Source organism: Podarcis filfolensis, assembly GCF_964270895.1.
Source record: "Podarcis filfolensis genome assembly, chromosome: 6".
In the NCBI taxonomy this organism is placed as follows: Eukaryota; Metazoa; Chordata; class Lepidosauria; order Squamata; family Lacertidae; genus Podarcis; species Podarcis filfolensis.
Window position 1 is genome coordinate 30,586,660 of NC_139609.1, and position 27,671 is coordinate 30,614,330.

Consider the following 27,671-nt stretch of genomic DNA (forward strand, 5'->3'; position numbering starts at 1 on the left):
ATGTTAGGCTTGCCATACATCAGAAAAATTCCTGACATGTCCTGGTTTTTATGCGTAAAAATGGTGTTGGGGAGAATTTTGCCGAAATGGCAAAATGTCATGGAAAACCCGGATGTATGGTAACGCGATGGAAATAGTAGTGGAAACAGCTCAAAAAACTTAAAATCACTATTTTGGAGGGAGGTTTCCCCAAAAAAGCTCAACAACTTTGCGGGTGTCAGGAATTTCACTTTTTGAAATATGGCAACCCTAGGTAGGTTTCCACAGCAGCACAATTAACACAAGTCCCCACTTGCCAGGACAAATCTATGTCACCAGAGGGAGCTTATGAATTCACTAGACAAGCAGGCTAGCAGCAGAAGGCGTCACTTCTTGAATCTCTTCAGATTTCTACTTGGTTCCCACCATTTGTTAACTGAAAAAGAGAAGCATTTGTTTGGGGGGAATATTTGGCTTTGTTCAGCCACTGACAATTCAGATGAACAAACCCCCATCTCCAAGCGTAAGAGCTGCCCTGCCCACTTCTCAGTTGCCCTCCTGAATGCATTTCAGGAGACATTGATTGTACTAGCAGGTGGGCCTTTGCCAAGGGAAGGGCCTTGGAAACAACTGTGAATTGCCTTATACAATGAAGGATGCCACAGAGGCAGCATCTGAGACTGAAGCCGGGGCTGAAATATAGGACATGGACAGAACAATCCTAGCACTCTGGGTAATGTGCCATGTATAATTTCTGTCCTGTTCGGGGTGGGGGTGGGGGAAGCAAAATATTAGTTTCTAAAAGGATAATTTGTGAGCTCAGACTTCTCTGTCAGCTGCAGCATCTGACGTGGAAGCCCTGTTTTGACACATGGCCAGTGACCTGGAGTGAATCGGTGCTGAGGGAAATCTACTCTGTATGTACATGGTGCTGTTATCATTTCTCAAAGGCCAACTAAATAATACATGCAAATGCATGTAATGATACCCAGTGCTTCTTCTGTTTTTGTGGCCTTCAGGTGGCCTTCAGCAAAGCACGCTCTCTCAGCCTGCATTATGGGGATGATAATCCTGACTTCGCTTACAGGGTTGCTGGTAAGGATTACAGCTAGATAAAGTACGCAAAGTGCTTTGAACACTTGGAAGTGCTGTACAGATGTTAAATCATGGGCAAACTAAGGCCCGGGGGCAGGATCCGGCCCAATCGCCTTCTAAATCCGGCACGCAGACGGTCCGGGAATCGGCGTGTATTTACATGAGTAGAATGCGTGGTTTTATTTAAAATGGGTTATTTGTGGGGCATAGGAATTCGTTAATCCCCCCCCAAATATAGTCCGGCCCCCCACAAGGTCTGAGGGACAGTGGACCAGCCCCCTGCTGAAAAAGTTTGCTGACCCCTGTGTTAAATGGCGGTGGTGGTGATGATGGAAAGGGATAGCTTAGGAAGGGAGTGCTTAATTCTTTCCCCTTCTGGCGTTTTTCTTTTCCTAATTTCCCTCTCCAATGACCCCCGGCAACTGTGCTTTGCTGCATTTTGAACCCGCTGGGGTGGTTAATTTTGAGCAGAGCAACAGTGGGCAAGGGGGAGTGTTGATAGCTTTTCACTCAAAGTTTCCTCCTCTTCAATGATGCTTCTTCTTGAAAATAGCATTTGGGGCAGCATAATATGCACTGTAGCCACTTGTGGTTTTTGGCATGCAAAAGTGGTACTGACATTTTAGTACAGTCATACCTTGGCTCTTGAACGCCTTGTGACTTGAACATTTTGGCTCCCAAACGCTGCAAACCCGGAAGTGAGTGTTCTAGTTTCCGAACGTTTTTTGGAAGCTGAATGTCTGACGCGGCTTCTGATTTAGTGCAGGAAGCTCCTGCAGCCAATCGGAAGCCGCACCTTGGTTTTCTAACGTTTTCGGAAGCCAAATGGACTTCTGGAATGGATTCCGTTTGAGAACCAAGGTATGACTGTGCTGACATATTTTAATAATCACAAGGTTGGCAAAACTTGACAAAAGGTTGCAAGTACTAGTTGGGAGTTCGTGTCTCCCCCGCCCACCCCACAAAAAAGTATTTTTCTTTTCTCTTTGAAGCATAATACCAGATGTGTGTGAGAGTTTCGTTATCACAAAGCCATCTTTCCCCCCCTGACGGCTGATATGTGATGCTATGCTGTCCCATTTGCGGGGTACATTACTGAACTGGACGCCTGCAGAGCTGCCTCTGTTGAGATGAGTTCTTCCGCTGTGCAAAAATGCATGTCAAATGGGAACTCTGAGAGGTCAAGACGTAATAATAATAATAATAATACTAAAAACGCAGACCAAATAGCTTGCAGTGTAAGCGTCTGAAGCATGCTTGTCTGGGCAAAGCTGGGGACAAACCTGAGACTTCAAGAGCACTTTGGGTCAAACATTGATATGCAAGAGGAAGAAAATGGCAATCAAGGGTTTTTGTTGTTGTGCTTGTTGTTCCATAAGCAAAATATACGCATAACATTTTATTGGAAAATGCTAAATCATGTTCAGATAGCAATGCGAAGAGAAACATTTTTAGCAGCTTCTCCACGACCATGAGCTCTTTTCTCATGACCCAATTCTGGAGCATCCTTCTTAGCACTTTAAACGGAGGACTTTTTGAAATGGGATAACTTGTGGCCAGGGTTGGAGAGTAAGGGGTTGTGGGCTTAGTTCATGGCCAGAAGCAGGAATCAGCACAATGGGGCCTGTGCCAAGGCTCAAGCCCTAGCAGGTGGGTCACTGCCAATTCCTGATGCCCTGTGGCTCTGCCACTTCTTCTTGCTGTTGCAGAATGCTCACTTGGCACCTCTAAGCAAGTAAACAGTGACAGCAGGGCTGGCGCGGCCATTAAACGGGGTGAGGACTCTGCCTCAGGAGCAGAAGCCCCCCGAGCCGACATCCCTTGTGGTGCCTTACATGCCCCACCACTGACATCAGCACTGATTTGGGGTAAGATCTTATGGAAAGTGAGAGATCTCACCCGAAATCGGCACTGACTTCTCCAGCAGCCATGCAGGTCTTGGGCCAGGCAGCACAGGGCAGTGTGGCACTTCCTGTTTCGCCTCAGGCGGCAAAAGGGGATGCGCCGCCCCTGAGTGACGCATCCCCTTTTGCCGCCTGAGGCGTCCTTGGCTCATTTCGTGTCTCTCTTTCTCTATCTGGACTGAGCTCCAAAGGAAGGGGCAGGCAAATGGGCAGTGGCAACAGCAGTGAGGGTGAGGTTTGCCTCCTGGAAAAGGGCCGGCTAGGACAGCTGGCATCTGAAAGTGCTGTAGTTCAGGGGCAGAGTGTCTGCTTGGCATGCAGAAGGTCTCAGGTTCAATCCCCGGCAAGTCCAGATAAGGCTGGGAACGCCCCTTCACTGAAGCCCTAGAGGAAGAAGAAGAAGAAGGGTTTGGATTCGATATCCCACTTTATCACTACCTGAAGGAGTCTCAAAGCGCCTAACATTCTCCTTTTCCCTTCCTCTCCCACAACAAACACCCTGTGAGGTGAGTGGGGCTGAGAGACTTCAGAGAAGTGTGACTAGCCCAAGGTCACCCAGCAGCTGCATGTGGAGGAGCAGGGAATCGAACCCGGTTCCCCAGATTACAAGTCTACTGCTCTTAACCACTACACCACACTGGCTCTCCGGTCATTGTGGATAATACTGAGAAAGACAGAAGGCAGTTTCCTCCAACCTGGAGCTAGCACTGACTGCTACATCTGCTTTAGGTTGAGTTTGACAGGAGTAAGCTCCATATACTTACCCAGAATGTGAAGAATGGATTGGACTAGCTAGAAACTTCTGAACAATGTGAAAACTTTAAACAGGCCATCTTTCATTACTAGGAATGCTGTTTGAGGCAGGTGAAGAAGTCCACCCCTGACCCACATACGATAATTCCTCAGAAGCACGTGTTTATTATGCGGGATACGAATGCTCCTGAAAGACATCACTCTTTCCTGTTTAATCTTCAGTATATCCAGTGACAGGCCTTTAAGTGATGCTGTCAGTCTTGGCTGACAGCTCAAGTCTCTTCTTCCATCCCAGCAGAACACTTTCTTCACCCATCCCCATTCATTGTATGCCATGTCTCAATAAGTGATATTCAAGAGTGTGGTTTGAAAGCTAAAATATTTAGTTGATCATGCAGAAAACACCACAGTCAAATCAGAGCGGGGTGAATGCGCTTCAAGTGGAGCTACCTTTGAAGGTGACTCAGAAACTACAACTAATCCAGAATGCGGCAGCTAAGCTGTTGACTGGGAGCGGCCACCGGGACCATATAACACTGGTCCTTAAGGATCTACACTGGCTCCCAGTACATTTCCAAGCACAATTCAAAGTGTTGATGCTGACCTTTAAAGCCCTAAATGGCCTTGGCCCAAGATACCTGAAGGAGCGTCTCCACCCCCATCATTCAGCCTGGACACTGAGGCCCAGCTCCAAGGGCCTTCTGGCAGCTCCTTCACTGTGAGAAATGAAATGGCAGAGAACCAGGCAGAGGGCCTTCTAGGTAGTGGCACCCGCCCCGTGGAACGCCCTCCCATCAGATGTCAAGGAGATAAATAACACTACAACTTTTAGAAGACATTGGAAGGCAGCCCTGTCTTGGGAAGTTTTTAATGTTTGATGTTTTATGCTTTTATATTGATTGGAAGTCACCCAGAGAATAATAATAATGTTGTTGTTGTTGATGATGATGATGTTCCACAAAGGAGATTGTGCACCTTATTTTCAGTACATTTTATGGTTGGTGGGACACAAATCGTTGCAAGAGGAAGGGAAGGAAATAGCCTTGGCACATAGCAGCACCATTATTTCCCATGGAAGAGGAAATAAAAATTTCTTCCATATACAGCTGAAGTCCTTCACATTCTTGAGCTTTTCATGGTCAGAGCAGAAGCCTTTGATGACAGCAAGGATGTTAACTTGTCTGGAATCTTTCCCCTTTGCACCTTCCCCTTCCATCCCATAAAATGCAGCCAAGAACAGCGTCTTCTCAAGTAACACAAGAACTCAGCTCAAGGTCTCACTATATCGGGTGAACCTCTTGGCTAGGGATTTGGGTCAAGTCCTGCAAGCTGTAATAACAAAGCCCTGTTAAGAATGGTTACCCTGACCCACGTCTGTTGTTGTCACTATAAATTTTGAAAGTGCCTAAAAATACTGGAAGGACAAAGTGTGGCTTTACTAGTTGACCGTTATTCTTCGTGCACGGCTATGGACGGAGCAAAATTTACAAGGGATCACGATGCAACAACTGTGCATGGATTCTGCTGCAGATGTGTTCCATGCAGGATGACGACCGCAGAATTGTACAGGATTGGAAGGAGCCACCAGGGTCATCTAGTCCAATCTCCCATGATGCAGGAATATTTTGCCCAATAGGGGGCTCAAACCCACGACCCTGAGATTAAAGAGTCTCATGCTCTACCAGCTGAGCTATGATGTCCAGTTCAGATTATATTGTGCTGGCAGGGGCTCAAGCAGCATGCCACACGGTCTGTATCTTTAGCCTACCTTGGTAGCCTTCTGTCAAGCCTCTAATAATAATAATAATAATAATAATAATTTATTATTTATACCCCGCCCATCTGGCTGGGATTCCCCAGCCACTCTGGGCGGCTTCCAATAAAACACTCAAATACAATAACCTATTAAACATTAAAAGCTTCCCTAAACAGGGCTGCCTTCAGATGTCTTCTAAAAGTTTGGTAGTTATTTTTCTCTTTGAGATCTGGTGGGAGGGCGTTCCACAGGGCGGGCGCCACTACCGAGAAGGCCCTTTGCCTGGATCCCTGTAACTTGGCTTCTCACAGCGAGGGAGCCACCAAAAGGCCCTCGGCACTCGACTTCAGTGTCCGGGTAGAACAATGGAGGTGGAGACGTTCCTTCAGGTATACTGGACCGAGGTCATGTTCTTGAGTGACAGAATGGAGCCGCGTGTGTAACACCAGTACCTGTAATTGGCTGGTACTATGCAGCCTCTGAATTGGCCAGGTCTGGTTGAAATACTGGGAGCCCGGCCGGATCAATGGGACAAAATTTCTGTCCTTTGAAGTAAGCTCCTGGGATCCTCAGCTGGGGATCATACCCTCCAGGTCTAGACTGGGTATAAGTACACAGGAATATGCCTTATAGTGAGTTGGGCTATTGGCCCATGTAGTTCAGTGTTATAACACTGCATGGCAGTGGATGTCCAGGTTTCGGATGATATTATTCCCATCTCTACCTGGAGATGTCAAGAATGGAACCTGGGACCTTCTGCATGCATGCAAAGCAGATGCTGTGGTCATAGGTAGGGCTGCCCATAGTTGCAACTTGGCCTTGATGTGCAGGTGTAGATCAATGCACATTTTAGTATTTTTTTATATACATACAGATTTTCATACAAATTTTAAAAAGCACGGACTAATGTGGAACCAGGACAGAACACGGTTAGGAATGAACACAACACAGATCAAAAACCGACTGATCCGCCCATCCCTACCCCAAGGGTGCCTCCTCCTGGCCTCTGTAGACTCTGCAATAACAATAAACATGTGAGGCAGGCTTTTGGAAGCTGGCACTGTTCCTACCAACCATGGCAGTATCACTTAAAGGAACACAGCACCACAGTCCCATGTTGGCTTAAGGAATCCAGCTCCAATTTCTGTTGGGTGGGCAAAGAAATTTCAGTGCATGTGAAGTTTAGCCTTGAAGGGCTGCTCTTGGATATATGCAGGATAAAATTGCGAAGGAGTAATGCACTATATCAACTTATATTGTGTAAACTTTTGTTTAAACCTTACAATAGCAAGAGTAAAAATACTGTCAACACAGCTGGTTCGGATATAACAATCAAACAATGGTTTGGCTGTCTGGCCTCAGTTTCACACTTCCTCCTCTCTTCTTCTCACAGGGAGGTCTGGTTCTCTCCCTGACCTCTTAGTTCACAGCAAAACCATTGTTTGCTGTCACATCCAAACTGGGGAAACTGTGGTTTGCAACTACAGCTTGAATACAGTTTCCAGTTCTGACATGTGGACAAACTGTGGGTTGCCTTATTTGGGTATATTGTTATATCTGTTCGCACCCCCATTTCCCCATTCTTAAGCGAATGAATCTGTAAACATGCCTAGTTTAATTTCACTTAACACTTTAATTCTCTTCATTTACTTACTTGTTATATTTATACTCCACCTTTCTTCAGTGGTATCCAGGACCGTACCATGTCTAATGTAAGCCATACATTAAGAATTGAAAACAGTAAAGAAATTGGATTGTATCCACTGCTCCACATATGAAATTCCGCTTGCACAACAGGACTTTCCTTTCCCTTCCTCTTGCTGTGTGCCTTTAAAATCTGCTCCAGGGGGGGTCTTCCAACTTTCTAGAGCAGATTTTGAGGGTGCAGAGGGGGCTTCACAGGAGAGGAGAGGAGAGAGAAGTTCCATTGCACAAGTGAAAGTCTGCTTCACAAGCAGAACAGCAACATTGCCAGTCTCAGAAGTCTTTAAAAAAGAAACAGTTCTGCCATCAAAACAACAAAATCCATATTTCACATAATTTTTCAATAATACATACATCACATGCAAAACAATCAAAAGAAAAAGAAAAAAAGAGCAGGGGTTAGGGAGAAGAAGGCAGGGTGGAACATGTGGTGGGTGTGTTTCTGAATCTTTAGTTTCTTGGACCATCATACGATATAATTTATTTGGAAAACAAAAGCAAGTTGCCTAGCCTTTTCCAGTTCATGGTCTTCCTTCATGCTCCAACAAATGAGCATTTTCAGTAATATTTCAAAAACATGTAGCTCTGTTGTTACACAGTAACAGAGCTGTAATTTGCAAGATTTATAGTAATTTATAAGAAATCAAAATGTGATATGTGACAGAGTCTGTTGGGCTAAATATGCGTGTGTGGTCTCCAAAATTCACCATATGTGTCTGTCAAGTCAGGATTGGTTTGCTCATCAGACATGCAGCTGGCCAGGGACAGGTCATGCTTGCAAAAATGATGCAGATGACTAATGGCTGCTTGACAGCATCACCAGCCGCTAACTTAAGATGGGGATGTGCACGATACAGTGTTTTGAGCTCATCGCTCTGGCTCATCCTGACCAGCCACTTAGAGGCTTAAAATAGAAACCACCTCAGCTGGAGAAAGTACCACACACTATAAAGTTTCCAAAAATAAATGTGATTGTTGCAGAACTGATTTCTGGAAGTAGCGTGCACTTTGAGCCCCTTTCTGGCTAATGCATTTGCACCCAATAACCCCTCGTTTGATTAGAGCTATTAACACTATTCACTTACCTCACTGAAGTGGAAACATAGCCTAAACCGGAGCAAAACCAGTTTAGATATTCTGTTTACAGATTAGCACCGGATCCCTTTACAGTGGTACCTCGGGTTACAGACGCTTCAGGTTACAGACGCTTCAGGTTACAGATTCCGCTAACCCAGAAATAGTACCTTGGGTTAAGAACTTTGCTTCAGGGCGAGAACAGAAATCGCGTGGCAGCGGGAGGCCCCATTAGCTAAAGTGGTGCTTCAGGTTAAGAACAGTTTCAGGTTAAGAACAGACCTCCAGAACGAATTAAGTTCTTAACCCGAGGTACCACTGTACTCTTCTTGATAAAGTCTTTGTTTTTTTAAATTGATTAAGAATCATTAATAAGACAGCATCATCAATGTACACAGAAATTGGATAGTGGAGAAGAAAACTAAGGGGATGAACTGAAGGGAGGGATAGAGATGCAAGTGCAGCATTTTCCCAGCATGGTGGGGAACCCTTCTTAGAACAATCCATAGGCCAGTGACGGGCAAGGACAAAAGTGGGAAGAGGAATGGATGGATGTGAATCTTGCTTTGTACAGTAGGCTAAATTCCAGCCGTACTGAAATTTAAAGATTTCCATACATCTCCTAATTGCCACCTTCAGTTCTAGCAAGTAAGATGTGTTATTCTAAGAACATAAGAGGAGCATGCTGGATCAGACCAATGACCCATTTTGTCCAGCATCCTGCTTCCACATTGGCCAAGCAGATGCCCACAAGCAAGAGCCAAACACAAGAGCATCCCCCCTCCTCCTGTGGTTTCCAGCAAGTGGTGTTCAGAAATATATGGGCAGGGAGACAGAGCGTTGCCCAGTTGGCTAGTAGCCATTGATAGGCTTATTCTCCATGAATCTGTCTAATTCTATTTTAAAACCAACCAAGTTAGTGGCCACCATCGTCTCCTGTGGGAGTGAGTTCCATAGTTTATCATCATGGAGTTTTTTTTTAAGCAAAGCAAACCACAATTCCTCATTTGGACGCAATGCTAAGCCAGGGATCATGGTTTGTTTCTCCTGCATACTATCAGGGAGGTGCAAAAGAACCCAGTTTGGTGCATTCACAGTAAACTACTAGCTGTGTTTTCACCATGTGAATCAGTACAGATCACAGAATAGAACTAGAGAGCTGGAAGGTACCGCGGGGGTCATCTAGTCCAACCCCCTGCAATGCGGGAATCTTTTGCCCAACATGGGACTCGAACCCACCGCCCTGAGATTAAGAGTCTCACACTCTACCGGCTGAGCTATCCACGTTTCGTTTCAGTTGGGGTAGTGAGGGTTCAATGGTTAAGTCAGATCCTTCCTGGAAGAGGTAGGATTTGAGGAGGAATTTTAAACAAGAGAGATGTATCTCCGTAGATGTTCTGGGATGTAATTCTAAGTACAGAGAAAGAGACAAGGCTGAGGTAGTTGGACAACTGAGGATGGCAGAGTTGGTGACCTGAGGCCATAGATATAACAGAAAATAAGTGACAGTAAAAAAGTCTGAGGCAAAGCGCTGGTGTGGAAGGGAATGGGAAACCATTGTGGATGTCTGAGGAGACATGGCACGTGTCCTGAGTAATAAGATGGATAATGTTCATCTAAGATAGAAAGCTGTTTCATAAGGCCTCTATCACCTGCCAGTGCCGATCCACACAAAATATCAGAGCCCCACATAGATCAATGCGACCAAGACTTACAAGTATGCTGGAATCAGAAAGCTGGAGGCAACTTCTGTGTATTTCAAATGGAAAAATGCTTGTGTGCCCTTGGCAACTGTTGTGGAGAACACATATTTTGTACTGGTATATTTTTACTTGAGTACAAAATGTGAGAAGACACCCTCCAATTATCTATTCAGCACACTGCATGGGTCATTTGGTGACTGTGTTGCTTTCCTTTTACCCAAGCAACACCCTCTGCCTGTTTTTCTAAAGCTATGGGTATAGATTTGGAGATTTGGTCAGATCAGAGATACAGGGGTGCTCCATACCAAATTAACACAATTTGGATGGCAAGGGGAATGGGTTCATTTCTGAACCCTGAGAAACAAAAAAACATAAGATGTAACCTGTCAGAGTGGATTACTGTTTTATACTAACTAATTTGTTGTTGAACTTTATATAGAATATGTTGTATATGCAGTATATACATGTTTTAAATGGATTAAAAATGTAAATATATAAACAAAAGGGGGGAGGGAGGTGTGAAAAAAAATTAATGGGCTAATTTATGTACTGAAAGGAGTAATTTTGCAGTAAGTGGTGAAAAGATGAATAGTCAAGCCACACACCTTTTTTGTGTAGGTCAGGATTCAATTTTGGATTGTTGAGTTGTGCTATATGACAAGGCAGGGCTGGAAACAGTTTATTTCCGGCATACGTTCTGCTAAAGTTTAGTTTAACTATTACACGATTTGTCTGCCATTTGTTGATTGAGACAATCTGTCTTTTCCCAAAGTACACTTGAGTTCACATACAATTTCCCCCCGCATTTGTCACTTTTCTATAATACACCATTTCAAGGCAGATGCACTTATTAACAAGAGTGTAGGCTGAGGAGAAAAGGTGTGGCCTGAGGAGACTTCTGGGAAGGCTGCGTTTGATCTCCAGGCCGAGGTGCCTCTAAAAGGGTGGGGCACTGCCAATTCTTGGAGCCTCCTGGCTCTTTTGGTCCCCCTCCTTGTTTTTGTTGCCTGTTTACCTGCCCTCTCTGAGCAAGAGAGCAGTAGGAGAAGCGAGGAGGAGGAGCAATAATCTCCACCAACCTTGCCTTCTTCCTCTAGGAGTTGGTGCTGATGGAGCCTGGCAGAGTCGAGTACAGTGGTACCTTGGTTCTCAAACTTAATCCGTCCCAAAACCAAAGCATTCCAAAACCAAGGTGCGCTTTCCCATAGAAAGTAATGCAAAACGGATCAATCCATTGTAGACTTTTGAAAACAACCCCTAAAACAGCAATTTAACATGAATTTTACTATCTAACGAGACCATTGAGCCATGAAATGAAAGCAATGTACTGTACTATAAAATAAATAAAGCAGTATTGTAGATGATAAAAATTGAAAGTAATTTTTTTTTTAGCTGCACTGATAATAGTCACTGTTTGGATGGGGGGCTTTTATCCATTTCCACAGTCACACAATCAATCAATCAATCAATCAATCAATCAATCAGTAGCTGAACTGGGTTCCACACAGTCACAAAAACAAATTAACCGAAAAAAACCTCAAAAACAAAAATGCAAAATAAATAGCAAAAACAAAAGCACCAAACTTAATCCGTTCCAGAAGCCTGTTTGACTTCCAAAATGTTCGAAAACCAAGGCGCAGCTTCTGATTGGTGCAGGTGCCCCGGAAACAATAGCCGACAGCCGCATCTAATGTTTGGTTTCCGAAAATCGTTTGAAAACCGGAACACTTCCGGGTTTTCAGCATTTGAGAACCAAGTTGTTTGAGAACCAAGGTACCACTCTAAATGGGAGGTGGACACAGTTGAGGAGGAGGTGGCAGGTGTCCATCCAGCACATGAAGTTTGGTATTTGTGCACAAGTATTTAAAAATACTTTAAAAAAAATTTTAAAAAAAAATAAGGGACGCGGGTGGCGCTGTGGGTAAAACCTCAGTGCCTAGGGCTTGCCGATCGCATGGTCGGCAGTTCGAATCCCCACGGCGGGGTGAGCTCCCGTCTTTCGGTCCCAGCTCCTGCCCACCTAGCAGTTCGAAAGCACCCTTAAGTGCAAGTAGATAAATAGGTACCGCTTTATAGCGGGAAGGTAAACGGCATTTCCGTGTGCTGCGCTGGTGCTGGCTCACCAGAGCAGCTTCGTCACACTGGCCACGTGACCCGGAAGTGTCTCCGGAGAGCGCTGGCCCCCGGCCTCTTAAGTGAGATGGGCGCACAACCCTAGAGTCGGACACGACTGGCCCATACGGGCAGGGGTACCTTTACCTTTACCTTATTTAAAAATAACTCTTTGGGTCTCAGCACATAACCTTGTTTGGACAGGCGTGCTTTGTTGTCGCTCATACTAGTGGCAATGACAAAGTGACTTTGGAGAGGAATGTGGCCACAAACAGATACTCTATTCCATTTGCCATCTAAAGTTTGTGGTTGTCAAGATATTTCTCCAAGATGACTCACCAATGGAATTCTTCTCTTGACTGAGAATCCACCTATTGGATTACACTTCACAAGTCACCACTTTCTGCATGGTGCCTCAGTGTCTCCTTTGCCCACCAACCCATCCAACTATTAGAATTCCTGCTCCATGATTGCAGCCATGGGATTTTTGTCTATCACATGATGGTGTGTGTTTTGACTCCACAGAGTGGGAAGTGACGGAGACAGGATGTTTGTGTACTGTGTTCCGTGAAGTGGGACTATTGTCCTTTGTTCTTTTTCTCTTTGCTGTCTGATGCTAGAGAGAGAGGGAGCCATGTTGCAGTACTCCGTGTGTGTTTATATGTAAACAAAGTAGATTAGCCCAAATGCTGAGTTGCTGAGGTCTGTCATGCAACTGCAAAGACTCTGCAGATCCCAAAGTGTACTGATGTCTGTTGGCATCGGTCGCTGTGATGTTCGGTCAAAAGAAAGCTTTTGAAGCTCCCGAACGATCGACCAGGAGGGAGGCAACATGCCAGTTGGGCATGTGTCTCTGCCAGGGTCCTACTCGAGAGTAGGATGAGCTCCTGACACCAACCACCCGTTTTGCAAATACTTAGCGTATCGTTCAGGACAGATTGTCCCCCTGACACTGGGCATATGCCTAATGGATAATGAATTGGGCTGTCACATTGAACTTGCACACTCTTCCCACTGGCAGCATTCGGATGATCGTATTTCAGTTTGATAAGCCAAAATACAAATGAGCTTCATGCAACCGCATACAATGGTTTTGCTCCTCCCCTTCATTTGGGCAGGTAAACAAGCCAGGAAGCAGCAATGAACAATGGCTGCCCGTTAAACGGATATACGAATGAGCCTCCCGCACCTACATTACAGTTAATGGCTTCCATACAAGGCAGGATATAAAGTCATGATTTCAAGTTGGCTTAATATCCTGGCTTGTGTGGAAGCCATTAACCACAGTTTCCTGGTTTGGATGTAGCAGGAAGCTATGATCAACTGCAGCTTCCTGGCTTGTTTTCTCGCTTGCACAAAGGGCACATGCAGGCGCAGGAGGCTCATTCGTATCTCAGTTTATTAAGCAATGTTATGATCAAGCCAGATGCAACCGCTGTTTCTCTCTGTGTTTAATGAGAACTTGGACACGCATGTCTTCACAAATATACTGTGCTTGCATCTTTGAAGACAGAGCTAAGAAACCTGTGGCTCTCCAGATGCTGGATTCAACCCCCTGACTTTTGGCAACACTAGCTGTGGCTAAGGGAAGTTGGCATGTGAGGGTTTCTCCAAGGCCACAGGTTCCCTAGCCCCATGTTAAGTGGTGAAAGTATTGCAAGGATCAGTCAGTTGGGCATACTCTGCTCATTTCCTGTGTCACATTGTATGGGAAGATTGGGTTGTATTTAAGTTCCTGCAGCAGTGCAAGGGCTAGCGATACTACAGAGCGATTCCCCCCTTCCCCTGCATATACTTGTCATGGGCCAAGAGTCATCTTTACCTGCTGAACAGCAGCCTGAAGGGGGAGAAGGCAGAGGGACCACCTGCAGCTGATCAGCTTTCAAGGACACTGAGAAGAAGGCACTGATGAGAACCAAGCTGGCTTCAACTTTAAAAAGAGCTCTCAGCAACATTGAGATGCTGGAAACAATGCCTGTGGTTCCCAGCCCTACCTTGCTGCTTCCTGTTTCCCATCTGGTCCCTTGGCTTCATGATCATCGGATTCCCTGACCCCTCCGGGTTGTCTGACTATGTGGATTGCTGTTGGCCCAACCCTCGAAACGGACCTAACTTTGTGTGCTGAATCTGTCTCCAGGCAAGCGTATCTCAGAGACTCTTACATTCTGTTTGGGGGCTACGGCAATACTCTGTGCTGTCCCAAAACCTGCCCTGGAGATTTAGGGGCTTGTGGGTGGGGTAGTGGAGTGCTGTGTTGAATGCAGCTCAATCAGGAAGTTTTTAATGTTTGATGTTTTACTGTGTTTTCGTATATGCTGTAGGCTGCGCAGAGTGGCTGGGGAAACTGAGCCAGATGGGTGGGGTATAAATATAACAACAACAACAACAACAACAACAACAACAACAACAACAATAATGTGGGTGGCCACTATGAGAACAGAATGTTGGACTAGATCAGAATTTGGCCTGTTCCAGAATTTGGCTTCTTATGCCCAACTTGTATGATGTTTCTGGGTAAGTGGATGCAAGGCCGGCCCACCCATGGGACGGAGCGAAGCAGCCTGCTCAGGAGGTAGAAGACCTGCCCCACCCCACCCTGAGACACCCCACTGCCTCTGCTGTTGATGGAGAAGCGGTGCCAGCACTGGTGCCTAATTCTGGTGAGATCTCACCCAAACCTCAAGAGATCTCACTGGAAGCTGCTGCTGCCACACAACCTAAATAAGAGACCCTCTGGCAAGGGAGGCGTGGCGGGGGTGGGTGGGGCAGCATTTCCTATTTTGTCTGCGAAACAGAATGCACTTCCCTTGAATGGGTGCATGAGGTGGTGGTAGAAATATTCTGGTAGAGAGGTGTGCGCACCAGAATATATAGCCTAGTTTGGCTGGTTTATCGGAAATGACTTTGCTGCACAGGATGAATGCAAGCTCCTGTACCAGCAGCTTGGTCCTAACTGGTAACTGGTTAGCTAACGTTAGTTCTAACACTATTCCCAAGAGCTGTTTGCATAACCAGAGAAAATCAGAATTGTGGAAAGTGGAATAAAGAAGCATGTCCTTAGATTGGGAAGTAGCAAGCTGAATGAAATGCCTCATTTAAATAAAAAAAAAATGTATGTAACAGTCAAAGCACAGGTCCTTTCTTATCCAACCTGAAATTATATAAGGTGGCCGGTTGGGGTATTTATATATATTTTTTATTTTTAGTGTTGGACTGGAAGGTAGTTTGCGGGAAAAACAACTCGCAATGAACTGGTGGTTGGAAAATGTATTTCAAACTACTTAAAACTTAAAGCTAAACATTCGGCCTTTAAGTGTGGCTTTTGTTGAATGGGTTGTGTGCATGACACAGTAAGTGGTGGGATGTTATGGTAATTAGTAATGACCCTTGAATACTCTGGTTTACCACAGTGCAGAATACCAAGTGCAGTAGCTTTTCCAGGAAGGTTTAGCTCCATCTTCAGGATTAACTGCAAGTCTCCTGTTTCAGCAACTTTTCAGTTATTTCAGTCCAACTCTTGGAGTTTCCATTCTGGAAAACAGCATGTCCTTTTGACATTTGACTTTTTTTTTCCTTGCGGGGGTTGGGGTGGGGGGATGTTCCATTCTCTACCTTCCTAGTAATGAACTGTGAGGTTATGCAAGGGAGGAGAGTGAGTGGGGAGGGGGGATTTTTGAACCACTTGTTCTGCGACAGATATGGGTGGTGGTGTTTTTTTTCTAAAGTTTGCAGAGCCACACTATAGAAAGATCTTACGACTGCTGCATTGCAGGAAAACCTTTTTTTTTTTTAAATATTTTTATTCGAGAATTTTTTCCATATAAACATAACATACATAAACATACAAAGACAAAAACAAAACAAAAAAACATGTACCATTTCATATCCTAATTTCTTGTACCTTTCTTCCCCGACTTCCTCATGCCTCCCTTTTCTGTATTCCAAATTCTTATCGATTACTCAGCAAATCTTCCCTTATTTTAATTTAGATTTAAACTAATCTTCCTTATTCTCCTTGTCTTAACCATTGCTAATAGTAACCATTTACTTTCCAGTCCAACATCCTTCTAACTTTCATTAACTTTGTAATATTTCTTTAAATAGTCCTTGAATTTTTTCCATTCTTCTTGCGCTGCTTCTCTTCCCTGGTTTCGGATTCTGCTCGTCATTTCTGCCAAGCCCATGTAGTCTATCACCTTCATCTGCCATTCTTCCAGTGTGGGTAGCTCTTGCGTCTTCCAGTACTTCGCAATGAGTATTCTAGCTGCTGTTGTAGCATACATAAAGAAAGTTATATTCGTCTTTAACACCCCTTGGCCGACAATACCCAAGAGAAAGGCCTCTGGTTTCTTGGAGAAAGTATATTTAAATACCTTTTTAAGTTCATTATAGATCATTTCCCAGAATGCCTTAATCTTCGGGCAAGTCCACCAAAGATGAAAAAATGTACCTTCAGTTTCTTTACATTTCCAACATTTATTGTCAGGCATGGTAAATCTTTGCAAGCTTGACTGGGGTTATGTACCACCTATATATCATTTTCATAATATTTTCTCTTAAGGCATTACATGCCGTAAATTTCATCCCGATGGTCCACAACTTTTCCCAATCAGCAAACAAAATATTATGACCAATGTCCTGAGCCCATTTAATCATGGCTGATTTAACCGTTTCATCTTGTGTATTCCATTTCAGCAGCAAATTGTACATTTTTGACAAGTTCTTAGTACTGGGTTCTAACAGTTCTGTCTCCAATTTTGATTTTTCCACCTGGAAGCCAATTTTACTGTCCAGTTTAAACGCTTCACTTATTTGATGATAGTGCAACCAATCTCTCACCTTCCCTTTTAATTTCTCAAAGCTCTGCAATCTCAGTTTGTCCCCTTCCTTTTCCAAAATTTCCCAGTATCTTGGCCACTTGGACTCCATATTTAACTTTTTAACTGCCTTAGCTTCCATTGGCGACAGCCACCTTGGAGTTTTATTTTCCAGCAAGTCTTTATATCTAACCCAGACATTTAATAGTGCTTTTCTGACAATATGATTTTTAAAACTTTTGTGTGCTTTAACCTTGTCATACCACAAATATGCATGCCACCCAAAAATATTGTTAAAACCTTCCAAATCCAAAATGTCTGTGTTTTCAAGAAGCAGCCATTCTTTCAGCCAGCAGAAAGCTGCCGCTTCATAGTACAATTTAAAGTCTGGCAGGGCAAACCCCCCTCTTTCCTTTGAATCCGTTAATATCTTAAATTTAATTCTGGGCTTTTTGCCCTGCCAGACAAATTTAGATATGTCTTTTTGCCACTTCTTGAAACAATCCATTTTATCCATTATTTGCAATGCTTGGAACAAAAACAACATTCTTGGCAATACATTCATTTTTATAACTGCAATTCGGCCTAACAAGGAAAGCTTTAAATTGGACCAAATCTCCAAATCTTTTTTCACTTCTCTCCAAGTTTTTTCATAATTATCTTTAAACAGATTCACATTTTTAGCTGTCATATTTATACCCAAATATTTCACTTTTTTAACCACAGTCAACCCTGTCTCGTTCTGAAACCTTTCTTTTTCTACCTGTGTCAAGTTTTTCTCCAAAACCTTTGTCTTTGACTTATTCAATTTAAATCCTGCCATTTGACCAAACTCTTGAATTATTTCCAAAACTCTTTTCGTGCTAGCTTCTGGCTCTTGCAATGTAAGTACTAAATCATCTGCAAATGCTCTCAATTTATATTGTTTAGCTCCGACCTGAATCCCTTTAACCAACTGGTCCCTCCTAATCATATTAAGCAAAACCTCCAGGACCGATATAAAAAGTAGTGGGGAGATAGGGCACCCCTGACGTGTCCCTTTTTCAATCTTGAACTCTTCTGTAACCACATTATTTACAATTAATTTTGCTTTCTGTTCAGAGTATATTGCACCTATACCATTCTCAAACCCTTGGCCTACCCCCATCCCCCGGAGGTTCTTCAACATAAAACTCCAAGAAATGTTATCAAAGGCTTTCTCGGCGTCCACAAAAATCAAAACCGCCTTAGTGTTTATATTCACTTCCAACTTTTCCAAAATGTCAATTATATTCCTTACATTGTCCGACAAATGCCTTTTCGGGAGAAAGCCCGCTTGGTCCCCATGAATCTCCTCCATCAAAACTCTTTTCAGTCTCTTTGCTAAAATATCAGCAAAGATTTTATAATCCACATTCAATAACGAGATGGGTCGGTAGTTTTTAAGTTGAGTCTTTTCAGTCTCTGTCTTTGGTATAAGTGTGATATAGGCCTCACTCCACGTATCAGGTGCCCTTCTCCCCTCCATAATCTCATTACAGACTTCCTTCAAAGGTTGTATCAGTCCTTCCTTCAAAACTTTATAATATTTAGAAGTCAATCCATCCGGCCCGGGGGATTTGCCCAGCGTCATGCCTTGAATGGCATCTTCTATTTCTTGTGCTGATATCTCCTGGTTCAAAATTGTTTTACTTTCCTGCGAAACCTTTTTCAGCCCATTTTTCTCGAGGAATTGTTGTATATCCATTTCTTTCTGCGGCCCTTGTGTGTAGAGTTGTCTAAAGTAGTTCTGAAAACAGTTCCTAATTTCCGCTGGGTTGCTTATATTCTTTCCTTCCACCTCTATATTTGTTACCGTGTTGAGTTTTTGTCTCTTCTTTATTTGCCAAGCCAATAACTTACCACATTTATCAGCAGATTCAAAAGTCTTTTGTCTCATTTGTTTAATTTTCCACTCTAATTCTTGATTCATCAGTTCCATATATTGTGTTTGATGAAATTTAATTTCTCTTAAAATCTCTTGGGATTTTGGCTTCGATCTTAATTGTTTTTCCCCTTCTTTTATCTTTTCCAAAATTCTCTCCTTCCTCTCGTTTTGCTTTCTTTTCTTTAATGTATTTTGCTGAATCAAAAACCCTCTCATCACGGCTTTGCTTGCGTCCCATACTATTCTTTTTTCTACTTTAGACCTTAAGTTGATTTCAAAGTAGTCTTTCAAAGTTTTTTGGGCCTTCTTGCAAATCTCCTCATCTCTGAATAAGGTGTCATTCATTCTCCATCTGAAGTAACCAGTTGTTGTTTGCCTCATCACCATCTTTACTGCATTGTGGTCGGAGAAAGTTTTTGGGCAGATTTCTACTTTCTTTATGTTCGGCGCCATACTGCTAGTCACCCAAATTTGGTCAATCCTTGTCCATGTCATTTTGGCTTCAGAAAAGAAGGTTCCCTCTCTTTCTAATGGGTGTTTTGTTCTCCAAATGTCAATCAAGTCCATATTGTCAGTCATTTCGAAAAAAGTCTTTACCAAAGTCTTCCATCTTTTGTTATTACCTGTCTTTGTGCTTTGTCCATATTTGTTGAAACTACTCCATTCATATCTCCCATCAAAATTAAATTGTAGTCCATATGGTCCATCAAAATTTCATGCAACTTCTTAAAAAATTCAGCTTTCCCTTCATTTGGTGCATAGATTCCCACTATCAGATACTTCTCTCCTTGGGATTGGATTTCAATTGCCAAATATCTTCCTTGATCATCTTTAAAAATTTGTTTCGGTTGCAACTTTTCTTTTGCATAGATCACCACTCCTCTCTTTTTTACTCTGTCTGAAGATATAAATTCCTGTCCCAATCTTTTGTTTATTAATAATTTTCTATGTGCTCTTGTCACATGAGTCTCTTGTAGACAAATCAAGTCCAATTGGTCTTTCTTTAAAGCGTGAAATATATTTTTTCTCTTTCTGGGAATGTTCAAACCGTTACAATTCCAGGTTAGAAGTTTCAGAACCATGATGGGATTATTTACTCCTTCCTCCTACAGCTCCCTGTTTTTGTTCCTCGTCTGTCGGTGGTACCGTGTCCGTGTCCAGTGACGGATGCCCTTGTCCTGGAAATGTCTCTTTCTGTAGGTCTTCTTCGTGTTCTCCCAGGAACTTGTCTTTATCACTCACAGTCTTTATTCTTCTCTTCTTCCCCTTGTATTTAAAAGACAAGCCTTGGGGAAACTCCCACCTGAATGGTATGTAGTTCCTTTTCAGCAATATCACCAGGTCCTTATAGTGTCCTCTTGCGTCCAAAATACTCTTAGGAATGTCTTTGAAGATCTCAATATGAAAGTCTTCAATTCGAAGGGTTGTTTGGTAATGCAGGTTCAATATTTTATCTCGCTCCTCCTTTGATCTTAGAGTTATAAGACAATCTCTGGGTCGATTCCTCCTCTGCCTTGTTCCCAATCTAAATGCACTTTCTATCTTAAAATCTTCTTTCTCCAACTCCTGCTTCCAAAAATCAGAAAATTCTTTTGTCAAATAGTCCACCAGGTTGTCTCCTTCCTTTTCCGGCACAAGTCTAATCCTTAGATTCCTCTCCTTACGTTGCATATCCTGCATAGAGAGTGCCAGCTCATACTCATCTAGTTTCTTGTAAACTGGTGGAAATTTTTCCTCCGCAGCAGTTGCAATTTCCTTAGCTTCCTCGGCTATCTTTCGTGTTGTAGATGAATCTTCCAATAATTTCCCAATTGCTTCTGCATTTGAGTTCACTTTGTTCCCAAGGTCAGTTATACTTTTTGTATTTAAGTCAATTTTCCCAGAGATTTCTTCAATTTTTTTATTTGTTTCAGCAACTTGTACTTTAGTTTCTGCAACTTGTACTTTAGTTTCTGCACCTTGCTTTTTTAGTTCCTCCAAAGAGTCATTTATTTTCTCCAGTACCTTAGCAAATGATTCTTCTGTAGACATTGTTTTCACTTTTGCCTTTGCGACAACTGTAGTTCCAGAGGCTCCTGTTACAGAAGCCCTTCTTTGCATGGAAGGGTCAATTTTGTATTGTCTGCCAGATCTCAAGGTTGTTTCTTGTGAATCCCCTTTCTCTTTACCATCTGCCATAACAAAGTCTTTTAGTCAAGGTCATTCCCACACTCTTGAGCTATCAGACAAAAGTTCTCAGATTTTAAACTCCACTTGTTGCTGAAACAATTTGTAAGTCCTCTAGAGGGCGTAGAGTCAATTCTTTACTTCTCAAAATAGTCCCACACTCTTCAAAAAATAAACAAAAGTTTTCCTAGTCCCTTCCAATTATTCTTTTCTCTTTCTAGGGGATCCCAGTCAATAATGTCCTGTAAGTAACTTTACAATGCAACAAAATAAATGTTTCAAGTTGGGAGTAGCCAAAGTCAATTAAAGATACTTTTTAACCTTCTTATAGCAACAGTCCTTAGCCGGTTCCTTTTCTCCGGCAGTCCGATCCCAGGTATAAGAGCAGCGGTACTTAACTCAGTTCTTTTAAATTGGCAGGAAAACACTTTAAAATCTTCTTTCCCCCCCTCCTGCCTTCGGGGAGGGAGTTCTTTGCTTTGGTGGTGGATTTCTTAATTCCCACAAATTTCCTCTCAAGCAGTTACAGCTAGAGTGCCTTTCGCTTTGATCTTGCTACAGAACGGAAAGCAGACTTCCTTTTTAGTGCTTGTCCGTCTCGGTGCCCAATTTCTTTACTTTTAGTGTCCAATTATATTTTAGCGGTCAATCCTACTCACGGGTAGTTGTTCTTTTAATCCAATTTCACCGGAAGAAATCAGCGCTCTCCGCTAATGGCGACGCGGCTTCGCTTCGCAGGCTGGGTGAAGACGACTCTCAGCACCGCTCCAAAACCCCTCCGCTGATCCGCAGCCTTTAAAAAGGCTATTTCACAGCGTCGGGGGGGGCGCAAAGGTGCCCGCCGAGTCTCCGGTTCACAGGCAACGCGCCTGTGATTTTTGAGGGTCCCCGCTCCGCCGTAGCTGACAGGACCCGAACCCACGAAGCAGATCTCTCCCGGAGCTCCGGGTGAGATCCACCATTAAGCGCTGGCGCTAACCGGAAGTCCATTGCAGGAAAACCTTCAGGATTTGCAATTTCTTAATCCTGCTTAGGAAGGGGCAAGAACTAATGGCAGCTAGACTAGAGATAGCTAAGCACTGGGAACTGGGAGTAACTTTACATTTGAAGGATGGCTCCATAGAATCTGGAATGTCTTCATGGCAGAAAAACTGGCTTTTTTTACTTTTAAGGGGGAAAGCAAAACCAAAGGATTTATTTTTATTTTATTTTGCAGTCTGGTACTCTTTTATGAGGGACGCGGGTGGCGCTGTGGTCTAAACCACTGAGCCTAGGACTTGCCGATCAGAAGATCAGCGGTTTGAATCCCCGCGACGGGGTGAGCTCCCGTTGCTCTGTCCCAGCTCCCTAGCAGTTTGAAAGCACATCAAAGTGCAAGTAGATAAATAGGTACCGCTCCAGCGGGAAGGTAAACGGCGTTTCCGTGCACTGCTCTGGTTCGCCAGAAGCGGCTTAGTCATGCTGGCCACATGACCCGGAAGATGCAAGCCGGCTCCCTCAGCCAATAAAGCGATATGAGCGCTGCAACCCCAGAGTCGGCCACGACTGGACCTAATGGTCAGGGGTCCCTTTACCTTTACCTAGATGCAACAGTATGCGATTGAATCTTACCTGCAAAATAGTGACAGTCTGCAATTGCCCCTAGTAGGCAACCTGATGCACAAAGGAAAAACATAGGCGTGTGGTTGTCCATGCTACAGATCTTCAGCCAGGGGGCAGCTCCAGAGAACAGTGAGGTATACAAGAAGGTGAACAGCAGTCAACAGAGGAGCTTGTTGGAAGCCCAACAAAAGCCCAACATGGTCTTTTGAATTCCCCTTGGTCTTAACTTAGCTTTCTATTAATCATCCCGTTGTGCTTAATTAAGTTCACCCACGTAGGGATATATTTTTTTTAACATACTTTTAATAGATAATCTATAAGTGAATTGATCATTCTAAGCTCTACCAAGTAATTAGAATAACAGGCTAGATCCATATTCATAAGGTGTGATCTTGTATAAACTGGAGTGTGAGAAAAATGTTATTGGGGGCACTTTTATGAAGGATGGTGGCGCTATCCTTTTAGATACACTGTGGGCAGTTTAAAAGATGACTTTTAAAAAGCCATGTGGGTTAGTCTGATTATGTGATTCAGCTGAGAAGATGATTTAGGAAAAGCGTTGTTTGCATGCTGCATTCCATCTCCCCTTAGCTGCTTATGCCCCCCACCAAACTGCCTTTAGTTGCAGGGGGGGCACCTCCAGAATCCTACATTTGTCCCAGTGCCACACTTTCAAAAATCATGGCTGAGAATTAGGACCAAAAATCTGTATCCCCTTTTCTCTCCCATAAAGGCAGTGGAGGTGGGGATATATATTATATTAAATTAAAATCAAGGGCTTACGTCATCAGACTACGGCAGTAAATTTAATGAAATGCCAATTGTAAACTTGGGCATTCTGTTCTGAAAAGAAAGAAAACTGGATTCAGCTTCTCCAAAATGACTTGAAATACTATATGTTTTGTGTAGAGGCAGAAGACGTTGCATTAAGTACATGATAGCAAGCTTGGAAACGTCGCAGCCCTGACTCTTGCAATGTAGTTGTTTCTGTTGAATTAGCTCTGTTTCCTCCCATTTGGCACAATAATACAGAAAGCCAAATACTGTATATCTGCGAACACTTAAGGAATTTAACCACCATTTGTTTTATTTGTAGCCCCACAATTATGTTAATGAATCACCTGTGTTGCACTGAACTACTCTTGTGCTCGATAAAGCTTTGAGAGTGGGGCTGTGAGTCATCAGCTTGAAACTGCGTATTACTGAATGTGTGTTCAGCAGCAAACAGCGGTAATCATTAATGCTCAGGAAAATGGTAATTTCTCATCCATATTCCTAAACATGAGCATGCTTTCAGAATCAAAATTGATAGTTACTTTTTACATCACACATGTAAAAGAGGGAGGAAAGGAAAGGAAAATCTATCAGCTACTCTTTTTCTGTTTTCCATGTCCAGTGATGGAGTGTGCCAATTTCAGGACAGGATGAGGACTGAAAGAGAAGCATGTTGCTTTGGATTTTGGAATGATGGCAAAACCAACAGCACCCCATAGTCGAATTTGACTGGACTTAACCATCCAGGGGTCCTTTACCTTTTTTTACCCTTATGTACCCTGAGCAAGTTAAAAAAAAATGCTTTGGACGATATTCATTTGCTTTGGAACTGTTGAAGTAAGCCCCCTTCAAAATCAAAATTTTCATAAATCTCTGCCAAATTACATTTCACTTTCCTGTGTATAGGAAGAAACCTTTTCTTAGGAACTTTGCCAATTGTCTGCATCATACCGGCTGCTTCTCTCCCATTAGCTTGGGCAGTGGATAATTCCTACTCTTCCTTCCTAGCTGAGCTTCTGTTTCAGAAGTTTCCCTCTGTTTTTCTCATATTGCGTTGCGTTAGTTTTTTTGTTATGTTAAATGACCTTGCAAGATATTTAGAGATCTAATCTCTCTCTCTCTCTCTCTCTCTCTCTCTCTCTCTCTGTGTGTGTGTGTGTGTATGAGAAAGAGAGAGAGAGATCACCTTGGTTCCTGATTCGACACCTTGGTTCCTGATTCGAACATAGCTTGTTGTGCACTCTAGTACAACATTGCTCGGACATGTTCATTCTTACGCTTCTCACATGCAAATTTTGTGGTAAACACACATGCCCTGAATAGTCACAGATATTTCCCAAATATTTGGTCAAGTTGTTGTTGTTTGTTGTTGTTAAAAAGCTTAATTAATAAAAGGGGGAGATTCTCAGTGCCACATTTTTTAGCCCAAAGTTCAAGTGTCAGCATTGTAGAGTTGGAAAAGCTGCAGGACAAGAGACCCAGGAGCAACTTCCCTGCAAGGAAAAGCATTTGGGGCTCTTTAGGTTTAATAATAATAATGATGATGATGATGATGATGATGTGGGAGATGCAAGAGGTGTTTGTCGAATTGTGCATGGCATGGAGAATGTGGAGATAAGCATCCCTTGCACTTCCTCTCTCATAATACTAAGATTTGGGGTCATTCAGTGGAAGAGCAAGGTTCCATGTTTAGTTTCTGACATCTTCAGGTAGGACTCAAATAGGATCCTGCCTGAGACCCCGGAGACCCACTGTCAGTTCATGACCTAGATGGACCAATGGTCTGACTTGGCATAACTGTCTTAGTTACATCACTTGAGCTAGTTCCAAACATTGCCATGATGATCTAACAAAGAGGAAGGCAGCTGGGAGTGACAGCTTTCTCTATGCTCATTTATGGCCAGTTATGCTATCTGTGTTCCTGTGGGGCTCTCGCATTCCAGAGTCGACGGTGCGAGTTCTGCTCACGTGCACAGCTTTGGATCACACTCATTACGTACCACTCTCTTGAGTGTCTTGCCAAAAGTGAAAGGGGATTTGCTACAAGTGAGAGAGGATCAGCCAGAGGTTGACTGCAGCTTGCCTAAAATGTCACTGGGGACAGATGGCAATTACCGAATTTACAATGGAGTAAGTACCACATAAATACAGTGTCTGTGCAGGTGAAAAGGGTGCAATAGAATTGCAACCCATTAACTTTGGATCAGGCCCAATTGCTTTAATTAGGCTGTTCTGGAGAAAATCCGTTGTGCGTTGTGGCTAAAGCAAATGAGTTTGGCTCTTAAGTAAACCTTTGTGACAGAATTTATGCAAGGCTCTGAAACTTACTAAAGTAGTCCAACTAACGAAAGAACAGTCCCTTAAATGAGATACAAATTATTCGCTCCTTTTATGACTTTTTGTACCTTTTGCCCTTGCGTACGTATAACCAAAACAAACTTGTTTGGTGGAAAGAAGGGGAGCAGAAAATACTGCACTCTTTCCCCCCTCTTTTGTCTTTCTCTTTAGCAGTGTGGGCTTCATATGCAAGCCCAAAATGAGGCATTCTAGATGTGAAAAGATTTCCTAGCGGAAGCCTGGACATGCATAGCAATTCAGGAAGTGCTTTGTGCTGAGAACAGCCCGGCTAAGTTTCTGAGAAAGCAAGATGCCCAGCAAATGGTGGGAATGTGCATGGAAGCATAGCCATAAGGCTGCACAGTGGCTGAGTGGGTTTTTGGGTAATGACGTCTACTTCCTTCTCCAGCTGCACTGGCCCCAGATCTCTTGCCCCTCCATGGTACCAGGTTAAGATCACTTTGGAAAATGAGCTTGAATAGCTCTGTTGGTAGAGCATGGGACTCTTAATCTCAGGGTTGTGGGTTTGAGACCCACGTTGGGCAAAAGTTTGGACTAGATGACCCTTAGGTAAAGGTAAAGGGACCCCTGACCATTAGGTCCAGTCGTGGATGACTCTGGAGTTGTGGTGCTCGTATCGCTTTACTGGCCGAGGGAGCCGGCGTACAGCTTCCAGGTCGTGTGGTCAGCATGACTAAGCCACTTCTGGTGAACCAGAGCAGCGCAAGGAACTCTACACCGCTTACCTTCCTGCCTATTTATCTACATGCACTTGACGGGCTTTCGAACTGCTAGGTGGGCAGGAGCAGGGACTGAGCAATGGGAGCTCACCCCGTCGTGGGGATTCGAACCGCTGACCTTCTGATCAGCAAGCCCTAGGCTCTGTGGTTTAACCCACAGTGCCACCCGTGTTTGGACCAGATGACCTTCATCCCTTACAACTCTACAATTCTGTAATTCTATGACTGTTGCTTCTACTCATTGCCTGATTCACCTGCATCCGCTGCTTCCTTTCTGCAGTCCTATTCAGCTCTTGCCCGCCATCTTAGCGAGCTCTGCATAACTCCTGTCTGCACAGCCCCATCTTGATTGCCTTAATCCTGGACTCTGTTGCTTGGAAGTTCCTGGTGCATGCAGAGGAAGAAGACTGGTGTATCAAATTCTGATGTCCCAAGTGTTTATGCATTCAAAGAGAACAGAAGGAGTCAAGGTCCTATTAGCTGTTTTCAGAGTGGGGAGTGGGTGCAGTTGTGCTAGCCAAGGGTCTGCTGGATCCTAAGCCAGTCCAGGTACCTGCAAGCTGTGGCAAGGGGCCCAATTCAGGCTTGTTTCCTGTATCAGCCTGGAACTTTCACTGCAAACTTGTAGACCTCTCCTGCCTTCTCACCTTCCACCCTGGACAGTGGAATCAGAGGAGCTGCGGGTGCAAGTGGTGGCTCCACCACTCTGTAAATCTGCTCTGCTGCCGGCCAGGAGATAGGATTGTACACTTAGCAACAGCCCACCCTCAGATAAATATTGCTGAGATATTTTAAGCAGCGCAAAATGCCAGTAATAGTACTTACTGTGACTAAAGCATTAAATCGGGCAAAAATAAAGCAACACGTGTAGCCCCTTGCCAAGAGGGCCGAAAAATACCTAATGCCATTGTTTGTTTTAACTGAAATGCCTAAGCAATTGAGTTCCCTCCACTTTTCCTTTAAGTTTTAGGTCATGGAACGCCAAACAGGATTTGCATCGCACTCTATCCCGAAGCCTCTATTTGCTTGCAAATGCCAGAATTAACCGCCCGAAACCAGCTCTTGGAAATGACTGTGGAACTTCCATAGAACATCGTAGATTAAAATCTGCAGTGCTTCACCAACATAGATGAAGACATACTGCACATTGTGAAAGGTAATCTTCTATACCTATTTTGAGAGGTGTTATTAAGACAGAACATTAAAAAAATGATGGTGGTGTCGAACAGATGGCGTCGTTCTCTCTGGA

The 27,671-nt window shown here is 43.6% G+C and overlaps 1 protein-coding gene across 4 annotated transcripts in view; it reads left to right on the forward strand.

Annotated features, from left to right (window-relative positions):
* DDAH1 (dimethylarginine dimethylaminohydrolase 1) overlaps positions 1-27,671 on the forward strand; it is a 127,874-nt gene that overhangs the window by 34,339 nt on the left and 65,864 nt on the right. For 2 of the 4 annotated variants that reach the window (XM_083620742.1, XM_083620741.1), the window contains exon 3: positions 27,387-27,578. The exons of 1 other annotated variant lie outside the window; for it this stretch is intronic. The gene's annotated coding sequence lies outside the window, so the exon portion shown is untranslated. The remainder of the gene's footprint in view (positions 1-27,386; positions 27,579-27,671) is intronic. One more of the 4 variants, XM_083620743.1, reaches the window with a different exon arrangement.